Genomic DNA, 6968 nt, shown 5'->3' with positions numbered 1-6968 from the left:
GAAATTTTGTGCAACATATGCTTAAAAATTGTTTGATAGTTCATTGATATAAGTTACATCAAATCACATAAACGAATAGAACTACTAAACTACACAACCTAAAGAGTTGTTTGAGCGGACTTAATAATTAAATAAGAAATATATTGGATAGATAAACTAATAGGAGGTACAAAGTTGTCATTTATCAAAGAAAAGGTGATCCTGCTGATTAAACTTTATTTCCCTCCTTCCTGAATAGATCAGACTGATCAGTTAGAAGAACAGTCGTACTGAGGAAAACAAAGATGTCCTCCGTCATGATTAGGAGCCAAGTCAAACGAAACTAACTTAAACCGTAAAATTCACATGAACTAGGTGAGATATCCTGAAAATCAATGCTACGATTAAAGAAAATGATCACAGTCTCATTTATATCCAAAAGTCAACGGAATTTCAACTTAAGGTGTTAAAATTAACAGTTTTACATTCAAGAGTAACATAAAGGGTTATAGTCAAAAAAAGTATCCATGGAAAGACTCTTCAAATGAACACATGCTTACGTACAAAACATTCGAAACCGTGATCGAAAGGATTGTTTGGTTCAGTCGTATTAAATTATATCCAAACACAAATTCTTTGCCTCATTTAATTGGCTCTAAGTTTACAAGGAAACCAATTTACACCAAAATACAAAGTACCTCAATCGGTACAATTTTCGCCAAACACTTAAAGGTTTCTCGTACAAGGAAAAGCTCAGTAAACATCCAAAGGTATGGTTAATAAAGAGAAATCAAGTATCAGAGAACCAATAATTGTATCCACGACAAAATAAGGTCGAAAATCTACCTTCAAGGATCCGCATAACCGTTTCCAGCAGGTGGTCAAAGGTTAACAATTCTGAACTAAACCACTCTGTAACCCTGAGTTTAGTAAATTACGACCTTATTATCTATGACCCGGCATTATACTACAATAAGTCTTTAAATCCTTGCTAAGGTTAAATGATAACGGTCCAGACAAAAAACATTGGGAAATATGAAACATGGTCCCAAGATTTATAAGTAAGAAGTTTAAGTACAAAACAGAGCGAAAGAATAAAGGAATAACAATATATTCTAGTAGAACATTTCAAAGCGCTCTTCAAACTATTCCTTCTGTTAAACAGGTTTTGGTTAAGTTTGGACAAACCATTTCACATGGGATGATTATAACCACTGACTGCAAATTTATTGCTAGCCAAATAATACGTCTAAGCCTTTCAGTTTTGTTAAAGAAATCTATATTAAACAGACATTGATAGCCACATAAACCTTTTTTTAGTACTGATGCGTTTGTGGTGTGGCGTCGAGTCGCCGCTGACTATGATCACCACCACAGGAAGACTATGTGCCAGTTAACCGATAAGATCCCCCGTAAGCCAAATATCAGAAGGCAGTTGATGGCTGCAGTCGAGATGTATTTGTTGGAGATCTCGTAGTATCGAAAGAATACTGAGATTGTGCCAGGTTACAAATGTGGTTGCTGAGCTTAACCGAATTCGTGCAAGGTCACAATCAACGGAAGGATGTGTGTGTTTTGGTACAGTTAAACAAACAAGTACGGTAAAACAATCCGTGGTACAATTGGTTACAATAATAACAATTGCTTCCATCACACCAATCGCGTTCTCTTGATAGAAGAAGTTCACTACACATTCGTATCGGTTATTTTGATCTCGGTAATTTTCAGGTCCATCATGTGAGGACCACCTCGATATTGCATTCTAAACAGTCGGATGGTGGTTAACAGTGGAATCTAAACTGCGCCTCTCGTCGCAGTCAGGACTCGTAGGGTGGATATACCTGCATTCCTGAGTTTATTTTCTCTCCGGAACTCTAACATCGATCGCTTCAAACACCATCGCTTTGTCCACTTAGCTGGTGAGTCCAGAGAACCGTACTGAGCTGAAATCACGGGGCGAACATCTGTAGAATTATGGTCTACAATGATATTAGTAGTGATCTAATATTAGACCTAATCCTAACATTGTGGATTTGTCATAATGTAACTGCTTAATCTATGAGATCCTGTGTGGAAGTCACATCATCCCAATCTCCCAATTTGGGGAAAATTTAACCCATTTTGGGGAAGCAGCTATAGTAAACTTTGGGGAAATGGCAATAAAACCCCAAAATTTCTCCAGACCTGGGGAATTTCCCCAGAATCTTATTATGCTTTGGGGAAGTCGGCTTATATTTATTAGTAAATCCCAAAAAATTTTCAGTTTGGGGGAAATTTTGCTCTTTTCCCCAAAATTTCACCATAATCTTATTACAATTTTTGCAAACTCGTTTTAAGGCAATACTTCTCAACAAATTTCCACAGATATCACGGAAAAGCCAGGCAAGAATATATACGTACAGTTTTTTCTGCGATATTCCATTATTTTTAGTCAATTACGCAGTGTCAAAGAAACTTAACGTTAATCGATCTATCGCTGTAATTAAAACAGCGATATATTCGTGAATATTTGATCACATCTCAAGATGAAGTAGGTCAAAGCACTAATCAGCAGGCCTACTTACTGCTAAAAATATTACATTTGTGACAGTCATTGAGAAATGATGTCATGTTATTGATATGTATGTCCTAGGGGAATGATTACCTTAAACAGCTGTGTAGGTATACAGATACACTTACAAAGTATATCTGCAGGTGTAATCTACGTACATTCGTAGCTTACGGTAGAATGCCTGAATATGTCTATAGTACTAGAGGGAAATGGGTCAGTAAAAAAATCTAACGGTTTATGAAATGCTCAACCCTTATCCTGCTTCCATCAATAATTTGTGTTATCAACCCTGGTTTCCCGTTGGCAATAACAACATTGTCAGGTCTGGTGGTTGTTAGCTTTTAGTTTTTGCAAGTGATGGCTCCATTACAAGGATCATAACTAACCTCAGACTCAGTCAAATTGTCTTCCATGTCCTGATTCAGTGCACTTTGAAAGTAAACTTCTTCGGCATATCGCTATACAGTTTGTTTAGCCGCGGAAAAGCCGCAGTGTGCTGAACACCTAATTTTTGGCATACAGAATCCAAAGGGATATGCAGAAAGTGACACTAAATTCCCGTGCTCGATAACATCGTCAACAATATGCTTTAAACTATGCACATTATAGACTAAGTGTTCCTTACCGTCACAGCCTTCGTAAGCCAACAAGTTGTTGACAATCTATAGCTTATTAATAGATAAAGATGAACCATACGGTTGGCTGTAATGGCTGGACACTGCAGTAACTACATGAGGCAGTGGCTGATTGTGAGACAATACTGTCACACTGCTCTGCAATCGCCGTGCTCTCAACTTCTACAACAAGGGAACGATGGTTTTCACAGCCAGTGGTGGTTAAAAGATACCTTTTTAACAAAGTCAGCTCTTAACTTCCTAAACCTTCAGCAAAAGGTTGATTTGAGACATCACATTAACTTTAAGTCTCTAGCGGCTTTAGCCCGCTTTTTAGCAATCATATCAAGCTGTAAACTATTATTCTGGAAGAGATAACTAACTTAAGTTACACTGGACAAAAACAGTAATCAAGTTCTGGACAGCACAATTAACCCACCTACATGGCGTGAGAATTTTGAAAAATTTAAAACAATTAGTCCCTTTGATAAATTTCGATAATGCAATGAGAAGACGAAGTTTATCAGAATTATGTAATATATATGCGCGATACATTTCGAACAGTCTGATCACATATATACTTGTTAAGAACATTTATATATGAAAATTAAAAGGTCAACTAGATGGGTTAAGGGTAAGCCATAAAAAAGGGGGGAAATCCCCAAAGTTGAGAGCTTGTTGTTGCCTAAACCAAATCATCGTATCGTAACAATCATCAATATACGGTGAAGAACACATTTAGGCTGGGGATGGAACAATATATTTAACATGGATAAAAGGTAAATAACAACCCTAAACAGTGACCACGCCTGCAAAGCCGAGCCATGCCATCCGATCAATTCGAACTAATTCAATTCATAGTTCTCGCATTCTCCATCGTTCGGGTTTTTCTCCGCGTTAAATATTGAACATCTAGTTTCCCAGTTGTCTCGTGTTCAGCTTTGAGGATTGTGCGGTTAGGGCCCACTGCCACTACCCATCAACTGTAGGGTCCATTAATGTCAAGATGATGAGTCCTAGGTAAGAAGAAACTCACTCTGTAACGGAAAGAGAACGATGAAAATCCCTCTTCAGCTTCTTTGTGGAACAGTATTGTCATTTATTTGTTCCTTCTCCCTGTTGTGTATTTTAATCTTTGTTCCGATTGTAAGATCCATTTCGAAGGTTTTCTGTGTGGGTGAAAATCCTTCCATGTATATACTTGTACTTTGTTCCTATTGATCCCCTTAGTTGTACGTTGTTGTATTTTGATTACATTTGAATTGCTAATACTTGTATTTTTTTATTATAGTTTTTGTTTTCTTACGCATTCACTAAGTTTGTGTTTCTTCCTGAACTTCATCTGTGTTGTTTTACTTGACACTTGTTCTTGGCGGTAGCCATATTGATTTGCTCCTCCTTTTGTGTGTGTTCTATCCAGTCAGGATAGAATAACGTTCATTTGTTTTGACTGGTAATTTTCCCTCATCTTCTATCAACTTCTTTATTTACTGTAATTTACTGTAATTTAGATTTGATTGATTGAACAATTATTGGTTGAATAGCCGGGTGGTAATATTTGTTTAGGTAACGATTTACATTTAAATTTATGATGAATTATAGAACCGCTATTTACCCAATTACTTGTTTTGATTTCGACGGGAAAGGGCGCGTGTCTAAAGTCCCCGGTCGGCTATTCTTCAACATCCAAACCGAAGTTTGGATTTTACAGTTCTAAACAATTATTACTTGGCCGAAATCCTTTGGTAATCGTTCGCGGATTTTCTGGAAATAATTGGTCGTTTCGCTTATAATGCCAGTTAATCGTCGAAGAAAATCAAGCTCAAAGTTCGTCGATGTTAATGAAGAATCCCCTATTGTCAAGCAAGTACCTTTTGACGTCCTTAAGGGTCATGGTTCAGACTCAAATAGGGTTGATGATCATGGTAGTGATTCTAGTCTTAATTCGATGTCAGATGACGTAAAAGGTCTTAGTTTAAAGGAGAAGCAAAGGCCTGAATTACCAGGAAAGAGCATGTTGCCTATAGTTCATGTTGTTGGCCCAGAACTACCAAAGGTTGAACTGAGTTATTTCGATGTAGAACCAAGAGGATACTGGAAGTTTATAAGGCAGTTTGAGACGTATGTAGCATCAAGAGTCACGGATGATAGCCAGCACTTGCTCTATTTGATACACTATTGTAAGGGCAAGGCTAAAACAGCTATTGAAGGTTGCGTCATGATGGAGGCATCCTCTGGCTATAAAAGAGCAAGGGAGATTTTAAAACGTTTATTCGGACAGACTCACGTAATTGCTCGAGAAACACTAGAGGACTTATTCAGTGCTGTGAATTTTGAGTATATTGACGGGGACCAACTATCAAACTTGGCTATTAAAATGGAAAACTGTGCTATGGTCTTGGAACAGATGAATTATACTTCTGATCTAAATTCCTTAGTTACCTTGGAAAGAATAGTGAGACTCTTGCCTCAACCTATGCAAGCCCAGTGGGCGGACTGGGTGAATAAATTGACTGAAGATAACAGGGAGCCGACCTTCGACGAGCTCACTCAGTTTATCGCATCGCGTGCGAGAGTGGCTTGTAGTAGATTTGGACGGTTAGCAAACCGTTCAAGAAAAGGGCGTAACGTAAAGACGAACTGTCACGTGCAGTCAGAGCAACGGAATAGTTCGACAACGAAAATTAAATGCAGTATGTGTTCCTACGACCATCCCATTGATAAATGTCCACAGTTCTTAGCGCTTACAGTTCAAGACCGATGGTCTCACGCTAAAAGCAAGGGTATCTGTTTCGTCTGTCTTAGACAAGGACATAAGGTTAATGAATGTAAGATGACAAGGCTCTGTAAGGTTGAGAGTTGTGAGAGGAGACATCACGCTCTGCTGCACACTGACTCGACAAGCAACGTCGTAAATGATAAGCCATCATGCCCGGAATATAGGAAAAGAATTGTTAATCATACCAGTAAGATACAGACATTAGAGAACGAAATACGTAAGCCTTATGACGTAGAGTTTTCAGATGCTTATTCAAGTGATAAATCATTATCAGTAGACGACAAGGTGGCTATAAAGATTGTGGAAGGTGGCATGCGCTTCGACAACGGTCATTTTGTAGTTTCTATACCATGGAAAAAGAATCCAGATATGAAAGTGGATAATTATGAAGTAGCAAACCGTAGATTACAAAGTTTGAAGGGTATGTTGTCGAAGGATGTCAGTCTGCACATCAAGTATATCAAAAGTACTGAAAGTGATTTTACTAAGACTTATGCGGAGAGGGTCTTTGAAATATATCTGCAGTTTTATTATCGCCCTCGATGGTATTTACCTCATCATGCGGTATTAAACGTGAAAAAACCAGATCTTAGAGTGGTCCTTGATTGTGCCGCCCAGTTTGCAGGGGTTCCCCCAAATGATATGATTTATCAAGGGCCCGATACCACCGCTGAGTTAAGGTGTATATTAATAAGTTTTCGCAAGGAGGCAGTTGCAATCCCTGCAGATGTTGAAGAAATGTTCATGCAAGTGAAGGTCACTGAGTCTGATCGAGGAGCTTCAAGATTTCTGTGGTGGCAGGAGGGAGACATGTCGAGGGAACCATCCGAGTTTCAAATGACATCCCATCCATTTGATGCCACATCATCGCCACTTTGCGCGAACTTTGCCCTGAATAAGACGGCCCAAATATTCTCTGACGGTTATGATGGTTATGTTGTAGATGATGTCAAGAATAATTTCTATGTTGATGATTGCTTGATATCCATTCCCACTTGTGAGCAAGCAAAGAGTTTCGTTAAGCATATAAGTGAATTATTATGTA

This window comes from Schistosoma haematobium, chromosome 4 (assembly GCF_000699445.3).
Source record: "Schistosoma haematobium chromosome 4, whole genome shotgun sequence".
Taxonomy (NCBI): Eukaryota; Metazoa; Platyhelminthes; class Trematoda; order Strigeidida; family Schistosomatidae; genus Schistosoma; species Schistosoma haematobium.
This window is presented reverse-complemented; position numbering follows the sequence as displayed.